The following is a 24,508-nucleotide window of genomic DNA, read 5'->3' on the forward strand; positions in this document are numbered from 1 at the left end:
GCCTATGCAGGGAGACCAGTGCTCAAGTGCTTTTTGTGTACAAGGGGGGGTCACATAGCTAAGTATTGTTTGATGGCTAAGAATGATATGCAAAGGAAATACCCTAAAACTACACCAAGGCGTTATGAGGTTTATTCTGTGAGATGGGGTAGCAATCCAAGGCATAGAGGCCATAGTGATCAAACCCGTTTCTCTTTTAAGACCCAAATGCGGAGACTACAAACCGAAAATAGTCGATTAAGACACGAAAAGCATCAATATGTAGAACAGTTGCGTAAAGTCAAAATGGAGGTAGCCGCATGGTCATTCAAATATAGCACTGGGGGAAACAATGTTAGCAGCACTTCGTGTGCTGGATGGATGCTAAGAATTTTCTGGTCAATGTTTCCTTGCTATGAAAAGGTTTAGATGTGAGTTTTGCCCTTCATGTTTTGAATATAATAGAGGACCTTGATATGTTTTTAGTATTTTCAAGGATAAGCCTCTGAATTATTATTATTTTTAACATTTTTCTGCTATGATCATTATGTTTTTTTTTCTCTTCTCTTATTTTTAATTTTTTTTTTACATTTTTGTTATTTTTTAATTTTTAATGTTTTTTAAAATTCTTTTTTTTTAATTTTTTTTTTTAATTTTTACAGTTTTTTCTTTTTATTCATATTTTATTTTTTTTAATTTTTTAATTTTAATTTTTGTTTTTTGTTTATTTATTTATTTTATTTTTGTTTTATTCAGGTGGAAAAATTATTATGTTTTGTCCGGAAAGGGGGGTAATTGGCTATGCCCTCAATTAGGAGCTGAATAGATGGTCATGGCATATGTCCTCCAGCTGGATACATTTTGTTTAAGACAAGAGTTGGTAGGAAGCCATTCTAGCCGCGGGAGTTCGTTTTTTTCTTTGTTTTTATGTTCATTCAGGTGGAAAAAGTTACAAGGTTTAGGCTTGTCCACCTGAAAGGGGAGTTAGTGCATAGGTCGTAAGATACAGATAAATGCATTTTTTTTAGCATTTAAAATTAGAATTTTTTCAAAAGCAACATTGACGTTCGTTTTTTTAAAATTTTTGATCATACCATGGGGATCCATTTTAGAGTGGGTTCATCCTAAAGAAATCATGGTTGTTTCATGATTTGGTTAGAGTTGCAAAAACCAGGAATATTAGGTTCCTGGGTTCCAAGGAAGGAACTATAAACAAACATAGCAAGTGAGCAGATATTATGGATAAGAATTTGAGTCTGCTCTTGTTTTTTCAATTCCAGAGTCCTGGTGGAGCAGTCTCTGGAACATGGATGACAGATGTTCATCTGGTTTATTTATTTATTTCAGGTACTTATATAGCGCCATCAATTTACGCAGCGCTTTACATATACATTGTACATTCACATCAGTCCCTACCCTCAAGGGGCTTACAATCTACGGTCCCTAACTCACATTCATACATACTAGGGACAATTTAGACAGGATCCAATTAACCCACCAGCATGTCTTTGGAGTGTGGGAGGAAACCCACGCAGGCACAGGGACAACATGCAAACTCCAGGCAGGTAGTGTTGTGGTTGGGATTCGAACCAGCGACCCTTCTTACTGCTAGGCGAAAGTGCTATCCACTGCACCACTGTGTGGTTGGCAGTTTGTCTGTGCCATACCACACTGCAAATTTGTTCTGATAAACATTCTGGAGAGAAGGGACAAATGAAAAGATTCAGTTTAATACTTGTTTTTTTTTTTTTTGGACAATTTAGTGCTAATGCTGAATCTGAAAGACTGTGCCTATCCACAAGACTTGTGAAACATTTTTGCTGGAGTCTCTCCTGATGAATGCAAACGTGCTATTAATACATGTGCAATGGGTTGGGGAAGGAATATGACAAATCCAATACGTCAGAACATGAAATGTAAGAATATGTTTTTTTTTGTTGGAGGGGGGAAATGGAAGAAGAAAAGGTTTTTAATGTATGACATGTGTTGACATAACGGAATTAATATGGTGCAGGTACCCAGGAGGCTGGCAATTATGCATAATAAGGTGTGGGTTGGCCAGACTAGAGGGTGCCAGGTGACCCATCAATAGGGTGAAAACTTACTTGTAGGGGTGGTGTCTCAATCTTAGCAGTCCTGTAGAGAAGCTCTCGGTTACTGGACATGTGGGACACCAGAACTGGACATGGGGGAGATACGCCTGATTTATGTGTCACCTGAGAGATTGGAACCTTGCACAGATAATGCCAGTAAATACACACAGGAGCATGCTCCGTTAGATAAAGGGAACACATGCTGGCTACCAGCGTACAATATGCCTTCACCACATGGTGCTTCAGCATCTCACAGTGGTTGATAAAATCTTATTACCCTATATGTGCTGAATATACAGTGAATCAAGTGCGGTCAGTATATCAGTGGCTTGCTCCCAGAGATGTGCAGGCGCAGAAAGAAGGTTCATGCAGGATGCTTATGGCTGAGGAGTAACCGAAAGAAGAGGGATGTATTCAGCACTATATTGGGGGAATAGAGCTGGGGGAAAAGAGCTGGGATGGTGTTGTTAATGGAGTGGACATCGGTATCCTGAGAAACAAACTCTCAGCCAAAGCTTAAGCGGGGCTTTGTTACTCAGAGAGATTGGTGGCATCCTTAACATTCAACAAAGTCACATAAACACCCAGGTTAAAGTGGCTCCGGATTTTGGTCAACCATGTTGAGAGGTTGGTAGAGAGTGTATAGGACAGAAATCTGTCATGGGCTCTGGTGTGCACGCAGAGGCAGGTTGATATTTCCATCTGTCGGAAGCATGACCATGACGTCCTTTGTATGCAAGGTCAATACATGGTGGTGAACGAAAAATGTTGGGAAGATATTTCACTCTGGGTTCTGGGTGGAGAGATTATTGCTGGGAAGGAAGCTGGGTATACCTGGGTATCATTTGGGACATAGACGAGTTTGTTTCTTTGTCCTAAAGAATACCGATGTAACGTTAGTCATGGAACTAGGGTGTTCCTGGAACCTGACAATAGGTAGAGGTGCATGGTATACCCTGGGCATAGTCTCTGAATTCCAGGCACAGGGATGGAATTTTGTGGTTTGTCATTGTTTCAGGTTTATATGTGTTAGACTTGATATTTATGTAGAAGGGTATCTCATTTATCTATGCAAGTTGAGGGACAAATTGACAGTAGGGTCTCTTCATAGAAGTTAGAGGCTTTGCTGCCAATTCAGAGCCCTGAAATACCACTGACATGCCAAAATGGTGGTAGGATAGGTCATTGTGAGCAAGCCTGCCTAATCCCGACCCGTATTTACAGTAAAGGGTTATAGGGTGGGGAAACGGCATGCGTAATTGGATGGGACACATATATATGTATATATTATGGTAATGGGTTGATTTATTTTATGGTAAAGTGTGACATATGTGTATTTTAGGTTAGTAATATGGGTGAGTAAGGCCCTCCTCGAGACTCTGTATCAGAAAGCTGGTTAATATGTTGCTCTGAGTGTGTGCTAGTGAATGGTGACTGAATGGACGACCCTTCAGAGGCGTATCTAGTGAAAATGGCGCCTATGGCAAGACCTGAAACTGCGCCCCTGTCCAGCACCCAAAAATTCGGTAACATCAGCACCCATAAATAGAGTAACATCAGCACCCATAAATACAGTAACATCAGCACCCATAAATGCGGCCTTACCAGCACCCAAAAATGCTGTGCCATCGCCTCTGACACTGTACAGAGGTAGAAAGGGAGTAGAATCACCAGCGACCGGGTGCTCTAGGCTGCCTAGTTTGCCTAGTGGTAGCGCCGGCCCAGTCTGCTTGGCACACACGCAGAATCGCCCATGATGACTTTAAGACCCCTTTCACACTGGAGGCATTTTTCAGGTGCTACAGCGCTAAAAATAGCGCCAGCATAGCGCCTGAAAAAAGCCTCAGCTACAAACCCAGTGTGAAAGCCTGAGTGCTTTCACACTGAGGGCGCTGCGCTGGCAGGATGTCACAAAAAGTCCTGCCAGCAGCTTCTTTGCAGCGGTGGAGGAGCGGTGAATACACCTCTCCTCCACCGCTCCTGCCCATTGAAAACAATGGGGCAGTGCTGCCATACCGCCGGCAAAGCGCTGCTGCAGCGGCATTTTGTGGATTTAACCCTTTTTTTGCCCGCTAGCGGGGGTTAAACCGCCCCCGCTAGCAGCCGAATAGCGCTGCTAAAACAACGGTAAAGCGGCGCTACAATAGCGCTGCTTTACCGCTGACGCCCGGGGCGGCTCAGTGTGAAAGGGGTCTAAGTCATCATCATGTGCGTGTGTGTGTGTGTATGCCAGGCCCAAGCAGAAGCAAGTAGCCAATCAAATATAGTGCTCAATATGGATTAAATAAATATGCTTAGCCATTGATATCATAAATAAAGTGTAATAAAGTGATTTGTGCAAAAGCAGGTACTACTAACACAAATCACTTTTTTACACTTTATGATATCTATGGCTAAGCATATTTATTTAATCCAAATTGTTTGAGCACTATATTTGATTGCTTGCTTTGAAGTTGGTGCTGGTTACTGGTACACATGCACAAGATGATCAATATCATGGTGACAGGTGCTGTACAGTACTAGTACCTGCTGCTGCTGCCTGGGGGAGGTTCAATTGGTTTTCTACTCTGATGTCTCTTTCTTCTCCTGGTCGCCAGCCTCCATGTTCCCCTATAGACAGGCCCAGATTAAGAGCATCATGGGCCTGGTGCTAAGGATGTTGGTGGGCCTTTTTATGAAAATAAATAAAATGAAAACGCAAACAATTTTTTGTTAAATTTAAATTAAAGAGAGAGAGGGGGGTGAGAGAGAGAGAGAGAGAGAGAGAGAGAGAGAGAGAGAGAGAAAAAGGGGAACAGAGAGAGGGTGAAAGAGAGAGAGGGTGGTAGGGGGTGAAGGGGGTGAGTGAGAGAACAGGGTGAAAGAGAGGGGATGAGAGAGAGAGTGAGGGGGTGAGTCTGTGGGGGGCACAGCATAGTACATTACATGGGGGGGGGGGTATAGCACAGTACATCACATGGTTGGCACAACACATTACATGGTGGATACATGGATACAGCACATTTAATGGTGGGCACAGCACATTACGCGGTTGGCACTGCCCAATACAGCACATTACAAGGTAGGCACAGTACATTATATGGTGGGCACAGCACATGACATGGTTGGTACTGCACAACACAACACATTGCATGGTGGGCACAGCACATGCACACAGTGGGCACAGGACCTTATATGGTGGGCACAGCACATGACATGGCAGGCACAGCTGAGCACATTACATGGTGGGCACTGGACATTACAAGTGGGCACTGCACAGAACATTATATGGTGGGCACAACACATTATATAGTGGGTACTGCACATAGCATGGTGGGCACTGCACAGCACATGACAAGGTGGGCACTGCATGACACAGCACAGCACATTACATTGTGAGCACAGCACATTAAATGGTGGACACTGCATATGACATGATGAGCCCTGCACACCACATTCCATTGTGGGTACTGCACGGCACATGCCATGGTAGACAATGTACAGCACATTACATGGTGAGTACAGCATATTACATGGTAGGCACTGCATGGTGCAGCACATGACATGGTGGGCACAACACAGCACATGACATGGTGAGCACTGCACAGCAATTTACATGATGGGCACTGCACATGACATGGTGGGCACTGCATGACACAGCACATTACATGGTGGGTACAGCGCGTTACATGGTGGGCACTGCATGACACAGCACATGACGTGGTGGGCACAGCGCATTACATGGTGGGCACTGAATGGCACATAAGATTACATGGTGGGCACAACACATTACATGGTGGGCACTGCATGGCATAGCACGTTTCATGGTGGGAAATGCAACTGCACATTACATGTTAGGAACTGCACATGACATGGTGGGCACTGTTGAACAGCACAGCACATTACACAGTGGGCACAACACACTACATGCTGGGCACAACACATGGCAGGGTGGGCACAGCATAGCACATGACATGGTGGGAAGTGCACATGACATGGTGGGCGCTGCACATTACACGGTGGACACTGCACATTACACGGTGGGCACTGCACATTACATGGTGGGATCACTGTATGGCACAGCACATGACATTGTGGACACTGCAAATTACATAGCGGGCATTGCAAGGCACAGCCATGACATGGTGGCATTGCACATGACATGGTTGGCACTGGATGGCACATCACATGACATGGTGGGCACTGCACATTACATGGTGGGCAATGCAAGGCACAGCACATGACATGGTGGGCACTGCAAGGCACAGCATGACATAGTGGGCACTGAACATCACATGAAGGGCAATGCAATGCACAGCACATGACATGGTCAGCACAGCGCATTACATGGTGGGCACTGCAATGTACAGCAAATGACATACTGGACACAGCACATTACATGGGGGGCACTGCAAGGCACATGACATGACATGACATGGTGGGCACAGCACATTACATGGGGGGCACTGCAAGGCACATGACATGACATGGTGGGCACAGCACATTACATGGGGGCACTGCAAGGCACATGACATGGTGGGCACAGCACTTTACATAGTGGGCACTGCAATGCACATGACAGGACATGGTGGGCACAGCACATTACATGGGGGCACTGCAAGGCACATGACATGGTGGGCACAGCACATTACATGGGAGCACTGCAAGGCACATGACATGGTGGGCACAGCACATTACATGGGGGCACTGCAAGGCACATGACATGACATGGTGGGCACAGCACATTACATGGGGGGCACTGCAATGCACATGACATGGTGGGCACAGCACTTTACATAGTGGGCACTGCAATGCACATGACAGGACATGGTGGGCACAGCACATTACATAGTGGGCACTGCAATGCACATGACATGGTGGGCACTGGGCACAAGAGAGCACATTACATGGGGGAAGCAGCAGTCTGTCCCCTAGCACAATAATTACACAACATCCCCCTAACAAATGTACTGACCTTATCATAACAGTATGGGAGATGTCCTTCCTCCCGGGCTCCTGCTGGTTAGGACATCAGCGCCCCTCCCCCAGACATGGAGGATCTGTGTGAGTGAACAGATCCTGTGATAGGAGTCAGGCATCGGCAGAGACAGGACTCGGCTGCACTGACTTGTCTCCTCCATGTGTGCACAGAGGGCTCCTCTTTCTTCAGGAAGGCACACAGGAATTGACAAGCCACTTCCATGGGCCTATATTGAGGGAGGGGCCTGGAGCTGCAGCTCCACTAGCCCCTATGTTAATCTGGCCCTGGGCGGAGCATTAGGCTCCGCCTCCGCCAGTTACTCTATCTCTGCGTAGATGACCCAGGGGCGGTCACTCTGGCCAGACCAACTCATCGGCCGTCAGGGGGGGCGCCTGTCACTGGCTTCCCTCCTGGCCTCCTCACTTGCTAATTTGCTGTGCCGGCGCTGCGCTCCAGCAGGCCGGTCGTGGCGCCGGGGACAAGAGTATAGCGGGAGGCGGCCGCGAGAGGACGGGTAGTGGGACTTTATTTTTTGTGCTTTTTTGCCGCCCCCCCTATGGCGCCCATGGCACTTGCCATGGCTGCCATACCCTAGATATGCCTCTGCACCCCTTTCCTGTATTGCATCCCGTCCTGAAGATACCAGAAAGGAGACGATACCGAAGATACAGAATGGTGACATGCAAGCTGTCGCTGAAGAATGATGGTGGTGTGTCACTCAGTGGCAAAGCGGCACATGTTGGGAAGCACAACCCATTAAGACCATTATGGACTGTTCCATAGGAGCTGTTTCTTAAGGACCTGTTGGAAAACCTAACACATTAAGACAGTTATGAACTGTTCCATAGGAGCCGTGTCTGAAGAAGGGTTGTACGCGCCCTTTAGGCGCAAAGCGGAATATGTTGGAATTCAACATGATTTAATATCATATTTCTGGAGGTTTACTTCCTGGTTGATACAGCCAGGTGGCCTAAGTTGGAATGTAACCAGTTACACATCAAAGCTTTGTAGCGTATCAGATAACAAGGGCTTGGCTCAAACCCACCTGGTGTGATTACAAGCTTCAAAGAGAGCCACTGCTGCCAAGATGACTGATGAGTTAAGCTACAGAAGATCAAAGACCAAGATGTCTATGAAGGTTTGACTCAGGTCGGACAGTGGCGATTCATGGGCAAACGCTGCCCCCTAGTGGACAATACAGCAGGACAGTCAGTAATATAATCTGTTGAGGAGGAATGCCCCAGGAACACTCTGATTCGTCCAAACCCGAGTCGGGCTGGCAATGGGAGGGGGTTTGGATGAGGTGTGACTGAGGTTTGTTAAAAGGGCTGTTGCAACCAAAGAGCTCTCTCTCTTAAGCTGCTGGCATCTCTCTCTCTCTCTCTCTCTCTCTCTCTCTCACTGTGTGTTTGATTTCATAGCTAACCTTGTATTATAGTGATATCATCAGTAACATGTGCTTAGAGTTTAATATTGACTAACTATAAGGAATAGACAAATTAATATATAGGTACAATAGTATTTATTGTATCATTTTTACTTCAGGCCTGACTTCAACCCGATAGAACACCTTTGGGATGAAAAACAAGAGCAGAGACTGCAAGCCAGGCCTTCTCGTCCACATCAGTGCCTGACCTACCTTACAAATGCGCTTTTGGAAGAATGGTCAAACATAGACATGCTCCTAAACCTTGTGGACACCCTTCCCAGAAGAGTGGAAGCTGTTATAGCTGCAAAGGGTGGGCCAACTAAAAATATTGAACCCTACATAGTAAGACTAGGATGCCATTAAAGATCATATGCATGTAAAGGCAGGCATCCCAATACTTTTAGTGTAAGTCCATCTAGTTCAACCAGTAGAAGAGATAAAAAAACATTTATATAATCATATATACACAATCTTATACCTCTGATCCCTCAAGAGGCAATCGGAGGCAAATAGATAAACTCCACCTAGATTTGTCTAGAAAGCATATTAACTCAAGGATCAGGATTCCCAACTTTAGCCAGTGTGGCTGCATATAACTGAATCCATAAACGTCTGTTAAACCAAAAATGTCAGCTTTAAATAGTAAGAGCCCTTAGGGCTATATCATAATTGGGTCTGCCAACACATGCTGGTGCCCAGACTAATGTTTAATAATAGAACAGTCTTACTAATAATATATACTCTGAATCCATTGGTAAAAGGTGAACATTCTTAGCTTCTCCTCTGTATATGCACAATAATCTCACAGGCAGGAACCCTTATATGTGTAATACTGTGTATGATACTTGTACGTATATTCCTCTTTTTTAGAACGGGTTCAGTGGAATGGAAGGTTTCAAAAAGCTAAAGCCTGAGAGATAGTGAAATTGTAGGCACGCAAGACAAAATAAAAAGTCCAGAATCTGGTAGCCGTATTAGGATGTTTAGACTAGCCATTCTCAACCAAGGTTTCAAGGAACCCCAGAGATTGCTAGGGGTTCCTTGAACAGTGGCAGATTGACCTTCCATCTTATGGTGCCAGTATAGTTCCAAAACTAACGTCACTTGGCAAAGCCAACAGCATGGCACTAACAATCATTCTTTCCACTGGCTACAAATGTAAGGAGGCACCTCTCTCACTAACCATTTGTATGGATGCCCTTCTGCCAATGTGATGAACATTCTTTCACTCACTTAGCACATATAACATCTTTATCTTATCAGTGTACTGTGAGCTATAGATATAATTTGTAGCAGGGGTTTCCAGAGACTTGAAATTTATTTTAAGGGTTCCTCAGGGATAATATGGTTGAGAAAGGCTGGTTTAGACACTAGGCTGTTTCAATCTGCAAGACAATACAGCATACTTGAGCACTATTTGCAATAGCTGAGAGCAGAAAGGGCTTGTGAACATCATGATGAGCGCTTGCAGGCATGTTGCTCACAGAGATTTTCCAGCATTTTGGCATGAGCAATGATGCTTTTTCCCAAAGTTTGCGCAATAGCCAAAGGAAAATGTTGTGGTTGGTCTAACCTGTGAATGGAACCAATATGGGGTATTCAATTCTTCAAGACCTATATACCTGTTAGTTGGGAGTCTTAAACAAAAGAAAAAAGTTGACAAACAGGTAAGACCAGAGCTCCACAATAAGACATAAAGGACATTTGAATTAAATCTTTTGCAATATTCATTTAAAGGCGTATAACTTAATGAGACCCTGTCACTAGAGCAATCTTTGCATCAAAAATCTGTCCATAAAATATGTGTATATTCCATACCTTCAGTGGTGTACCTAGCCTACTTGTCATCCAGGGTGATTATATTTTATGACACACACACAGCTCCATGCATCAAAATTATTTTCAGTAATAATCATGAAAGTTTTAGTGATAATAGTGGAATTAAACAAATATGAATAATGGACAGATAAATAAAAAATAGAGACCCGGAAGGGGAAATAGCAATTCAGACCCGGAAGCCGGCCACCCGAAGATGTCAGCGGTCGGGCGGGGAGCTCGAGGACACTGCATCGCTGGAGCCAAGGTGAGTATAGTTCCACTTTAAAAAATATTCCCCCCTCCACTCAAACAGCTATACTTACTAACAACAACAGATGGACTATTGAAGCCTATGTGTAATGTCACCGTTGCAGGCTTTAAAGTGGTTGTAAACCCTGTTACACCACTTGTACCTACAGGCAAGCCTATAATAAGCTTTGACAAAGTGCAGGTGTGCAAAACATGTCAGTTAAGGCAACCTCTCAGCTTGTGGTCCATCTCTGCTGATTTGGTCTCTGCACCAGAGCGCTGACCTCACACATACATCTTTGTGCATGCTCAGCCCCGTCCGGCATCCTCGTCTCCTTCGTCTCGGCTCCACTGCACTGACGGACGTCATCCTAAGCAGCAGCCGAGTTTGGGGACTACATCGGCCAGCTCCGTTCACCGCTGTGGCTGGCAGGAGTTTCCTTTGCTCGTTCATCTCCACACTCATTGGTCTGTTACTATAGGCGGAGTTCCCTGTCACCTCACTTCATTACTGAAGCCTGAGCATTCTTCCCTGCATGACTTCTTGTCCATTCAGAAACAAATTGGTGGTACTGTGCTAAAAACTTTTTCTTTTAAATTTAATTCAATTTAAGTACATAGTTGTAACAATTTTCTCTATACACATGACTGTTTACACTTTTACTTATAGCCCTATGGACATTGTTGAGCTCTAACTTATGTGCAATAAAGTGTTTTTTTTTTAAATTGAATCCAAGGTGTACATATATTTATATGTGAATACACATATGGACACACATTTTTTGACTTTTTTCCCATAGAGCGCTGCTTGTGTTTTCGTATATATTGTTCTCCATTTTCCAGTGGTTGGCAGCTGCACTGGGTGTCAATTTTATTCCTATAGACACCACATTCACGTTCAGTTTTAGCGCTTCAGGAACTTGTTGTTTGTTTTAAGGCTATACCTGTAGGTACTGTAAATATCTCCTAAACCTGCACGGTTTAGGAGATATTTACCATATACGCTTGCACTGACGTCATCAACGCATGCGCACTAAAGAAACGGTTCGTTCGTGCCGCTTCTTCAGCAGCCTCGTGACCGTGACCTGCAGCCTCCGCGCGCATGCGCTGTGATTGGCCGGAGCCCGCTAACCTGGAAATAAATCTTGCCCGCATGTCAGATTTTGAAATGTACAGAATACTTTATTAATTCCAAAGAGAAATTGGGAAATTATTACGACACTATATCCATGCAATCACTGCTTCTGTATCTACTTCTATTGGCAGCTCCAAGGTGGATGCACATACAGCAAAAGTGGCTCAGCACAGTGGACAAGTCTCTGGGGCACTGTTAATAACATTAATATGAGGCACTATTACTCTTACTAACACCAACAATAAGACACCATTCCTTTCACTGACACCAACAATGGGGCATAATTCTGCTATTTATACCAATGATGGGGCACTATTCCTCCTCTTACTGACCATAGGCGCTATGTAATTTATTTTATTCCCACTGACCATCAAATCTGAGGGAATAAGGTTACTTTACTAAAGAAAAAATAGTCTGTGCACTGTGCAAGAGCAGTTGCACTCATTTTCCCCAGTGCTTAGTGAATGTGTTGAAGCTCTGCTGATGTCTTTCATCCAATCATGTGCAAGCAAAAATGCTGTTTTTTTATTTTCCTTGCACCTGACTGGCTAGTCTTCAAAAACTGAAGCTTCACTAACTTCTGGGGAAAATGCACAGTCTATTTGCCTTTAGTAAATCAACCCCAATGCCTATGCCCACTGATACTGGAGCATTTTCTACTATAACTAGCCACAATCTGGTCCTCTTTTAGTTTCGAGGACAGTAAACTGGCCCTTTTTAAAAAAAAAACAACTGGGTTTTATTGAAAAATACCAGTCAGACAAAAACTAATGCAAATTCAACAGTTGTATAACCTTCACACAATGGATGCAGAGGTAGTATTGCAATACAGAGAAAGTCCCATATATCATACAAAGGTTACAAAGTAACAACCAGACAGTAAGTAGGACTGGGAAAAAAATCAGAATGGGCAAAAAATTTTCAAAGAAAAATTAAAACTGCCCCTTTATTTAGAAGGTTTGGAGACCCCTGGTCTGGAGTTTACACAAGGTTGCTCTAGGCCAGGGGTAGGCAACCCCCGGTACTGGCAGCACGACTCCTCCCAATCAGCAGGGCAGCGTAGGAAAGTGTCAGTGAGACAATGCATTCCAATTTCAGAGTTCCCCACACTGCACCTGCACTGAAGGGGGAGGCACTGTGCACCCACACATTGTAAAAGATGAGAAACATTGTTTGGTTCTCTAACTTTTCTGTAGCTGCGATCGTCAGTTTTTGTAATAGGGAAGAGATTGGGTGCAGTTCTGCTAGGCAGGGGTGGTCCCTGTTTCCAGGAGGAGGAGGACTGTCATTGGCCACTGCTAAAGTCAATCACAGTCCTGCTAGCCCCGCCCACCACCTGGAAGAAGATGACTCGCTTGGTTGCCACTACCAATCTCAGAAAGAATGGATTTCACTGTGATTGAGAAAACCACAATCAGGTGATAGTTTGTGGAATTACTGTTGAGCTTCTGGGAACTTTGTTGAAATTATTCCTGAACCTTTGCGTCACTTACTACTGAACTCCTGCAATCTGTGTCCCTTTAAGCCAGAGCCAGTATTCAGCGCAATGAAAATCACACCCAACCACTTTTCTCAGCTGTGGGGGCCCAACTTATAATCCTGCACACAGGCCCACTGTTTTCAGAAAATGCCCCTGACCTGAGCTCATCATTGCGCATCCATTCCAGATGCTTGTATGTGATGTCACATACATCACATACATCACATATAAGCACGTGGGCTGGATGCGAGAGGTGGATCAACAGGATGAGTGTGCCAGGACAGGTAGATGTGACTCATCTCTGCTTCCTTTCACCATTCTGCATATCACGCATTTCATAGATGAGAAGAGGGTACAGCGGAGGAGCAGATGAGCAGGAGGGTACAGCGGTGGGGAAAATGAGCAGGAGGGGTTCAGAGGTGGAACAGAAGAGCAGGGGCAGATGTGCAGGGAGGTACAGTAGTGGAAGAGATGAGAAGGGGGTTCAGCAGTGGAACAAAAGAGCAGGGGATACAGTGCTGGGCCAGATGAGCAAGGGGGTTCTGTGTTGGGGCAGATGAGAAGGGGGTTCTGTGTTGGGGCAGAAAAGCAGGGGGTAGAGCAGAAGGGTAAATGTGAAAGGAGGTGTATTGGTGGGGCAGATGAGCAGGGGTGTTACAGTGGTGGGGCAGGAGAGCAGAGGAACAGTGGTGGGGCAGAAGAGCAGTGGGGTACATAGGTGAGACAGATATTCAGGAGTTACATTGGTGGGGCAGATGAGAAAGCGGGTTACAGTGGTGCAGCATATGAGCAGATGGGTTCAGTGTTAGGACAGATGAGAAGGTGATTCAGTAGTGAGACAGAAGAGCACAGGCATACAGCGGTGGAGCAGATGTGCAGGGAGGTACAGTGGTGGGGAAGATGAGAAAAGAGGTACATTAATGGGGCAAATGAGCAGGGGGGTTACAGTGGTGGGGCAGAAGAGCAGGGGGAACAGAGGTGGGACAGATGTGCAGGAGGTATAGTTGTGGGGCAGATGGGAAAGAGGGTTACAGTGGTGGGGCAGATGAGCAGATAAGTTCAGTGTTAGGACAGATGAGAAGATGGTGGGGCAGATGAGAAAGGGAGAACATTGGTGGGGCAGATGTGCAGGGGGTTACAGTGGTGGGACAGATGAGCAGGGGCATACAGAGGTGGGGCAGATGTGCAGGGTAGTACAGTGGTGGGGCAGATGTGCAGAGGGTTATAGTGGTGGGGCAGATGAGAAAGGGGGTACATTGGTGGGGCAGATGAGAAAGGGGGTACGTTGGTGGGGCAGATGACCGGGGTGGTACAGTGGTGGGGCAGATGTACAGGGGGTTACAGTGGTGGGGCAGATGAGCAGGGGGCTTAAAGTGGTGGGACAGATGAGCAGGGGGGTACAGTGGTGAAACAGATTTGCAGGGGGGACAGTGATCTGAGGTGTGAAGGTGCATAAATTGGAGCTGATCTGAGGTGTGGCGTTGCAGGAATTGGGGCTGATCTGAGGCGTGAGAGTGCAGGATGACTATAACTCCACACACAGCCATTAATGTCTAAACCGCTGGCAACAAAAGTGAGTACACCTCTAAGTGAAAATGTCCACATTGGGCCCAAACTGTCAATATTTTGTGTGGCCACCATTATTTACCAGCACTGCCTTAAGCCTCTTGGGCATGGAGTTCACCAGAGCTTCACAGGTTGCCCTGGAGTCCTCTTCCACTCCTCCATGACAACATCACAGAGCTGGTGGATGTTAGAGACCTTACACTCCTCCACCTTCCGTTTAAGAATGCCCCACAGATGTTTAATAGGGTTTAGGAGACATGCTTGGCCAGTCCATCATCTTTACCCTCAGTTTCTTTAGCAAAGCAGTGGTCATCTTGGAGGTGTGTTTGGGGTCGTTATTATATTGGAATACTACCATGCGGCCCAGTCTCCAAAGAGAGAGGATCATGCTCTGCTTCAGTATGTCACAGTAAATGTTGGCATTCATGGTTCCCTCAATGAACTGTAGCTCCCCAGTACCGGCAGCACTCATGCAGCCCCAGAACATGACACTCCCACCACCATGCTTGACTGTAGGCAAGACACACTTGTCTTTGTACTCCTCACCTGGTTGCCACCACACACGCTTGACACCATCTGAACCCAATAAGTTTTTCTTGGTCTCATCAGATAACAGGACATGGTTCCAGTAATCCATGTCCTTAGTCTGCTTGTCTTTATCAAACTGTTTGCGAGCTTTCTTGTGCATCATCTTTAGAAGAGGCTTCCTTCTGGGACAATAGCCACGCAGACCAATTTGATGCAGTGTGCGGTGTATGGTCTGAGCACTGACAGGCTGACCCCCCACCCCTTCAACCTCTGCAGCATTGCTGACAGTACTCATACGTCTATTTCCCAAAGATAACCTCTGGATATGACGCTGATCACATGCACTCAACTTCTTTGGCTGACCATAGCGAGGCCTGTTCTGAGTGGAACCTGTCCTGTTAATCCACTGTATGGTCTTGGCCACCGTGCTGCAGCTCAGTTTCAGGGTCTTGCCAATCTTCTTATAGCCTGGGCCATCTTTATGTAGAGCAACAATGCTTTGTTTCATGTTGAACTTCCAGTGACCAGTATGAGAGAGCGAGAGTGATAACACCAAATTTAACACATCTGCTCCCCATTCACACCTGAGACCTTGTAACACGAACGAGTCACATGACATCGGGGAGGCGAAATGGCTAATTGGGCCCAAGTTGGGCATTTTCACTTAGGGGTGTACTCATTTTTGTTGCCAGCAGGTTTAGACATTAATGGCTGTGTTGAGTTATTTTGAGGGGAAAATAGGATTTTTATAACAGCTTACCTGTAAAATCCTTTTCTTGGAGTACATCACAGGACACAGAGCCACAGTAATTACTGTATGGGTTATATAGGCACCTTTAGGTGATGACACTGGCTCACCCTAGACAGGAAGTTTAACTCCCTATATAACCCCTCCCCTTACCGGGAATACCTCAGTTTTGTAGCAAAGCAATACATGTGTAACCAGAAAGAGGGGGGTGACCTCTGTGTCCCATGATGTACTCCAAGAAAAGGATTTTACAGGTAAGCTGTTATAAAAATCCTATTTTCTTTATCGTACATCACGGGACACAGAGCCACAGTAATTAATGTATGGGATGTCCCAGAGCAATGCTATCTGAGGGGAGGGAGACACAAACAAAAGTAGGGTGCAATCAGACCTGAACACCTATACTGCTGCCTTCTTACATCCATCTGATAGAATCTGGTGAATGTATGGACTGAAGACCAAGTTGTGGCCTTGCAGATTTGAGCCATGGAGGCTTGGTGATGCACTGCCCAAGAAGCACTAACAGCCCTGGTGGAGTGCGCTTTGATTTGAAAAGGTGGAACTTTCCTCTTCAAACCATAGGCTTGAATAATTACTTGCCGAATCCACTTAGCAATAGTAGATTTCGATGCTGCCTGTCCTTTTCTAAGACCTTCAGGCAACACAAACAAAACATCAGTTTTCTGAATCTGAGCAGTCGCCTCCAAATAGATTTTGACTGCTCTCACTACATCCAGAAAATGTAGTGACTTTTCTTCCGTAGAACAGGGTTCTGGAAAAAATGAAGGTAGAACAATATCCTGGTTTAGATGAAAACCTGACACCACCTTCGGCAGAAAGCTAGGATGAGGACGCAATACTACTCTATCCTTGTGAATAATTAAATATGGCTCTTTACAAGAAAGAGCAGCCAATTCTGATACCCTTCTTGCAGAAGATATGGCTACCAGAAAAACTAGATTCCTTGTCAAAAGGACCAAGGGAATATGTTGTATCGACTTAAAAGGCTGTTTCTGTAGTGCCGACAGAACTAAATTCAAGTCCCAAGGGTTCAGGGGTGACCTAACCGGTGGATTAAGCCGTGTTACCCCCTGTATAAAGCTACGGACCAAAGAATGCGAAGCAAGTGGCCGAGAACTGGCCTTTGATAGAACACAAGGCCAGCTTCATCTCTAACCCTATTTGCAGAAAGGCAAGGATTCTACCTATGACATACTTTCAGGGATGCCAACCCCTGGATTCACACCAGGAAACATATGCCTTCCAGACTCTATAATAAATGACTCTACAAGCTGGCTTCCTTGCATTAATCAATGATTCTTCAGAAAGTGGGTTTCAATAGCCAAACCATTATATTTAGTGTTTGTAAGGTAGGATGGAACACTGGTCCCTGCAAAAGCAGGTCTGTATGTGGTTGTAGGGTCCATGGGTCCCCTACCGCCATCTTTACGATCTCTGCATACCAAGATATTCTGGGCCACTCTGGGGCCACAAGCACCACTGACTTCCTTTCCTGCTTGATCCGGCAAAGAAGCTTTGGTAGCAGCAGAATAGGAGCGAATGCATAAATCAGTGAAAACTGATCCCACGGGGTCACCAACACATCTGTTCCTCATGCAAGTGGATCCCTTGTTCTTGACACAAAGTTGTCGATTTTGCTGTTGAACCTGGACGCAAACAGATCTACATCCGGGATCCCCCATCTTTGGCATATAGCCAGGAAGATGTTGGGGTGAAGGGACCATTCCTCCGGGAAAAACTGCTGGCGACTCAAGTAGTCTGCCTGCCAATTCACTATTCCTGGAATGAAGATTGCCGATATGCACGGCACATGCTTTTCTGCCTAGGCTAGGCTTTGGTTTACCTCTTCCTGGGCTACATGACTTCTGGTGCCCCCTTGGTGATTGATATAAGCCACTGCTGTGGCATTGTCGGACTGAATTCTGACAGGATAATTCTGCAACCTGAATGTCCAGGCCATTAGGGCTAGGCGCACTGCCCATATTTCTAGAATGTTGTTGGGCAAGGTCCTTTTGGTCCTGGACCATTTTCCTTGGACAGTCGCTTCTTCCAGGACTGCTCCCCAACCTGACAGGCTGGCATCTGTTGTTACCACCTTCCATGTAACTGGGTAAGAAGGACTTCCCCTTCTGCAGATTCTTGGATATACAGACGCATTGGAAAATCTAGCGCTTGGACCCTCTTGTTCCAAGCAGATAGGATACTGTTTTGCAGCAGTCTCGAATGAAACTGAGCATTGGGAACAGCTTCGAATGAAGCCACCATTTTTTCCAACAACCTCATGCAAAGGCGAATAGAAGGACCCTTCTTTGCCCTGACCACGTGAACCAGCTCCTTTATGGTGCTGATCTTTGCCTGGGGTAAAAACACCGTATCTATGACCAGACCCAAGTACTCTAGTCTTCGTAATGGTTTTAAAGAAGATTTCTCTAGGTTGAAGACCCAACCTAGGTATTCCAGGTAGTTGATTGTGGTGACCATGCTTTGGTCTATGTGGGCTACCGACCGGTCTATCAAGAGCAGGTCGTCTAGGTATGCTACAATTGTTATACCTTGAGTCCTTAATCTGGCCAGGGGAAGGGCCAGAAGTTTTGTAAACACCCGAGGTGCAGTAGCTAGACCAAAAGGCAAGGATACAAACTGAAAATTGAGTTTTTCTACTTCGAAATGCAGATATTTCTGGTGAGCGGGGAAAATAGACACATGCAGGTATGCATCCCTGATGTCGATTGACACCAGAAGTTCTCCTCCTTGTAGGATGGAAACAACAGATCGGATTGATTCCATGTGAAAAGAGCGCATATTCAGGAATCCAGTGTCCATCACCTAAAGGTGGCCTATATAACCCATACAGTTATTACTGTGGCTCTGTGTCCCGTGATATATGATAAAGGAAGCAAATTTACACTGCTATAAAAGCTGTACACTCACTACTTTACATTGTAGCAAAGTATAATTTCTTCAGTGTTGTTACATGAAAAGGTATAATAAAGTATTTACAAAAATGTGAGGGGTGAACTCACTTTTGTGAGATACTGTATGCTGTTGAGAAGAAGGGCATTAAAGGGAACCTGTTACTATTCTCTGCTTTTATTTCAGTTGGAAACATTAATATATTGGGACTAACTGGAAATTCATCTAACACACTTATCACATTATTCTATCCACTATTTTGCTTTGAGAAAACGATTGCAAACTCCCCTAGAGTCATGCAGCAGATATATTTTATGCATAGGTCAAATGAACTCAAGATAAATTTACTGCCAAATATCCTATATTATTTTTGTATGTCATCAATATCTATTACTTATTATAAAATGAGGCTATTGTAAAATCTAATAATGAAATCAGTCCGGGGGCGCCTATATAAACACACAATATAGAGGTCTGCGATGCATCAATGTAGATTAACGGGAGGATTAGGTATTCAACATTCTTTGAAATATTTTTCAGATATGCCGATTTGACAAAACTCTGGTAATTCTTGGAATAATACTTGGTACCTCTTGGAAATCACATAATGTCATCTCATTGAGATGAATATGCCTGTGTGAATACCCACTAAACTATAATAACAAACCCCCATAATTAACACCTTGTCGTGATTCTGCGATAATGTAAATCCTTAGACAATTTAATTACTCCATTGTTCCTCACTCTTTTAAGTAATTCTCTTTTTTTCTTTGCTCTTAAAGATCGCATACATTTAGCTTGTGTTTTAGAAAAAAATGTATAATGCATTTTCTTATGAACTCAAATTAATTCCTACTGTTTTATATCTTGCAAGGAAGTCAGATGTAACAAATCCCATAACAATCTACCAGTAAAACAGCTAGATAAAGTTTAATACAAAAATCAACAGGTAATATTTAGAAATGTGTATTTTTTTGTACTGACAACCAAATATCAGTATTAGTTGTGGGGATGTTTCAAAGTTCTCTACAGAGGATAGAGAGTGCATATTTGCATTTTAGTGCCATATTTCAGTTGTTGACTTATGTTCCTTAAATTACTCCAAAAGGTCATGTTTTGGGATTATCATCCACGAGAACAGCTGCAGTAATTATAGAGCCAATAACAAAGTAGCAACACCTCTGCAAGATAAATGAAATGCTGAAGACATAGCCTGGGAATACTGGCTGAACAGGAGTACTTAAAGCAGAGTTCCCCTGCTCATCTGATTCCTCCCCCCCTCCGGTGCCACAATTGGCACCTTTCAAGGGGGAGGGGGGTGCAGATACCTGTATTAGACAGGTATCTGCACCCACTTCCGGGAATAGACTCACGCGGGAGTCACGCCCCCTCCCGCACCCCCTGCTGTCTCCTGGGAAACACAAAGGTCCATGGAGATAGCGGGGACCACTTAGGACGCGCAGCGCAACTCACGCATGCGCAGTAGGGAACCGGGAAGTGAAGCCGCAACGCTTCACTTCCTTATTCCCTCACCGAGAATGGCGGCGGCAGCAGCCAAGAGCCAAGCTATTGCTCGGCTTCAGTTCCCGACATCGCTGGACTCCTGGACAGGTAAGTGTCTGTTTATTAAAAGTCAGCAGCTGCAGTATTTGTAGCTGCTGGCTTTTAATATTTTTTTTTTCAGGTGGACTCCCTCTTTAAGGTTTGGCTAACTATACTTACCAAAACTTTAGCCCAACCATGTAACCTCATGTAATCTCTAGCCCCCACTACAGACCTCAGATCAACCAGCAATCTTGACCATGGGTGCAGGATTCCACCAACGTTCTATTCTTCACTACGCTGTGCATGGATTTTTCTCTATAGGTCCTAATGGAGAACTAATTTTTATGCCGCGTACACGCAATCGGATTTCGGTCGGAAAAAGATATGATGCCTTTTCCGACGGGGTTCCGCTCAAGCATACATACGGTCACATAAAAGTTCGCTGAACTTTCGACCGTCAAGAACGTGGTGACGTACAACACTACGACGAGCCGAGAAAATGAAGTTCAATGCTTCCGAGCATGCGTCGAATTGTTTCCGAGCATGCGTAGGAATTTTGTGCGTCGGAATTGCTACAGACAAACGCATTTTCGGATAGGAACTTTTTCCGACCGAAAAATTGAGAACATGCTCCCAGTCTTTTGCTGGCTGGAATTCGGCCAGCAAAAGTCCGATGGAGCATACACACGGTCACATTTTCCGACCAAAAGCTCTCATCGTTCTTTTGCTGGCCGAATTTCCGATTGTGTGTACGCGGCATCAGGCTACTCTGTTGCAAGTAGATGTCTTTTCCATTAGTGTCTATAAAGTAAAAACCAAGCATGTGCAGTACTGTGCTCTTGGTTGTCTTAAGCCTCGTACACACGATGGGATTTTCAGCAGACAAAGCGTCAGACTTTTGTCTGAATTGCGTGTGCCTGGATTTTGTCTTGCATACTAATGGCACACAATTGTCGGCCAACAAAAACAAACGTAGTGACGTACTACGTGGAATTTCAGCTCTTGAGCGCCACCCTTTGGGCACCTTCTGCTAATGCCTTGTTTGGTGAGCATTGATTCTGAGCATGCATGTTTGTACTTTGGACTTTTGTGTGACTTGTGTACACACGATATGAAAATCTGACAACAGACCGTTGTCTGCCGAAAATTTACTGACCGGCCAAAAGTTGGACAACAATTGTCTGATGGAGCATACTAACAGCTGGATTTTTAGGCAAACAGTCTGTCATCACACAATTCCCTGCTGAAAATCCGATCGTGTGTACGAGGCTTAAGGGGAGGATGAAAGTGTTGTATGGCCTATCATAGGATTGTCTCTTTGTTGAGGATGCTTACTGAATTAAGGTCTGTAGGGGGGCTATATATTGGATGGGAAGAATTAGGGAAAGAAATTGGGATTAGATTTTTTTGTAAGTACAATTAATCTTTTAAGCAAGTGATCAGTTGCAGCTGCATGACAGTGGGTTATAAGCTGAGCTTTGTTTGCTGATACATTAACGTTTACAGTGCATCTGGAAAGTATTCACAGCGCTTCAGTTTTTTTGTTATGTTCCAACCTTATTCCAAAATAGATTAAATTCATTATTTTTCTTAAAATTCTACAAACAATACCCCATAATGACAAGCTGAAAGAAGTTTGCTTGAAATCTTTGCAAATTTATTAAAAATAATAAAACGAAAAAAAATCACATGTACATAAGTATTCACAGCCTTTGCCATGACACTCAAAATTGAGCTCAGGTGCATCTTGTTTCCACTGATCATCCTTAAGATGTTTCTACAACTTGACTGGAGTCCAACTGTTGTAAATTCAGTTGATTGGACATGATTTGCAAAGGTACACACCTGTCTATATAAGGTCTCACAGTTAACAGTGCATGTCAGAGCACAAACCAAGCAATAAAGTCGAAGGAATTGTCTGTAGGCCTCTGAGACAGGATTGTATGGAGGCACAGATCTGGGGAAGGGTACAGAAAAATGTCTGCAGCATTGAAGGCCCCAATGAGCACAGTCACCCTCATCATCCATAAATGGAAGAATTTTGGAACCACCAGGACCCTTTCTAGAGTGGGCTGCCCAGCCAAACTGAGCGATAGGGGTAGATCAAGAACTGGCAGTCAGGGAGGTGACCAAGAACCCGATGGTCACTCTGGCAGAGCTCCAGCATTTCTCTGCGGAGAGAGGAAAACCTTCCAGAAGAAAAACCATCTCTGCTGCACTCCACCAATTAGACCTGTATAGTAGAGTGGCCAGATGGCAGCCACTGCTCAGTAAAAGGCACATGACAGCCCACCTGGAGTTTGCCAAAAGGCACCTGAATGACTCTCAGACCATGAGAAACAAAATTCTCTGGTCTAATGAAACAAAGATTAAACTCTTTGGCCTGAATGGCAAGCGTCATGTCTGGAGGAAACCAGGCACCGCTCATCACCTGACCAATACCATCCCTACAGTGAAGCATGGTGGTGGCAGCAATATGCTGTGGGGATATTTTTCAGCAGCAGGAACTGGAAAACTAGTCAGGATTCAGGGAAAAATAAATGCAACAATGTACAGAGGTATCCTTGATGAAAACTTGCTCCAGAGCACTATGGACCTCAGACTGGGGCGAAGGTTCATCTACCCACAGGGCAACGACCCTAAGCACACAGCCAAGATAACAAAGGAGTGGCTACAACTCCGTGAATGTCCTTGAGTGGCCCAGCCAATGCCCAGACTTGAACCCAATGGAACATCTCTGAGAGATCTAAAAATGGCTGTGCATCGACGCTCCCAATCCAACCTGATGGAGCTTGAGAGGTCCTGTAAGGAAGAATGGGAGAAACTTCCCAAAAATAGGTGTGCCAAGCTTATAGCATCATATTCAAAAAGACTTGAGGCTGAAATTGGTGCCAAAGATGCTTCAACAAAAGCTGTAAATACTTATGTACATGGGATTTTCTTCTTCGTTTTTTATTTTAATTAAGTTTGCAAACATTTGAAACAAACTTCTTTCACGTTGTCATTATGGGGTATTGTTTGTAAAATTCTGAGGAAAATAATGAATTTAATCCATTTTGGAATAAGGCTGTAACATAACAAAATGTGGAAAAAGTGAAGCACTGTGAATCCTTTCTGGATGCACTGTATGTAAACCCTAATGCCCCGTACACACGGTCGGACATTGATCGGACATTCCGACAAAAGAAAATCCATGGATTTTTTCCTACGGATGTTGGCTCAAACTTGTCTTGCATACACACGGTCACACAAAGTTGTCGGAAAATCCGATCGTTCTAAACGCGGTGACGTAAAACACGTACTTCGGGACTATAAACGGGGCAGTGGCCAATAGATTTCATCTCTTTATTTATTCTGAGCATGCCTGGCACTTTGTGCATCGGATTTGTGTACACACGATCGGAATTTCCGACAACGGATTTTGTTGTCGGAAAATTTTATATCCTGCTCTCAAACTTTGTGTGTCAGAAAATCCGATGGAAAATGTGTGATGGAGCCCACACACGGTCAGAATTTCCGACAACAAGGTCCTATCACACATTTTCGGTCGGAAAATCCGACCGTGTGTACGGGGCATAACAATGAGCTTTTAGGCAGGTGCAGATTTTCCTCTATCCCTGGGGTGACCTCCTGTTCTGGGATGGCGGGTTGGCAAACATAGGTCACAGGTTGCCATCCCAGAGCATCAGTGTTGTGAATGAAGCCGGCAGTAGAGGAAGCAAGTGGCTGCAGAGAAGATTTGCATAAGCCAATGTTTCCTGTATAGTGCTGGCTCCTGTTACAGGTGGAGTGATACCAAATGCACTCTGCCTGGGACAGCAACAGCCGGCGATACCTGAATGGAAGACTGTTAAGGGTAAGTTAATTACTAAAATTACAGTGTGTATATATGGGCATATCTTTTCTGCAGTGGTTACTGGGCTGATTTCAAACTGATCCACGGGTGCAGTGCAGTGCACCTGCGGGTTACCTGCCCTGAGCCATAGACTTCTGTTATTACATATGCACCTGCGGGTTTGGTGTGCTTTCAGAAAGTGCACCACA

The sequence above is a fragment of the Aquarana catesbeiana genome, linkage group LG03 (assembly GCF_042186555.1).
Source record: "Aquarana catesbeiana isolate 2022-GZ linkage group LG03, ASM4218655v1, whole genome shotgun sequence".
Classification (NCBI taxonomy): domain Eukaryota; kingdom Metazoa; phylum Chordata; class Amphibia; order Anura; family Ranidae; genus Aquarana; species Aquarana catesbeiana.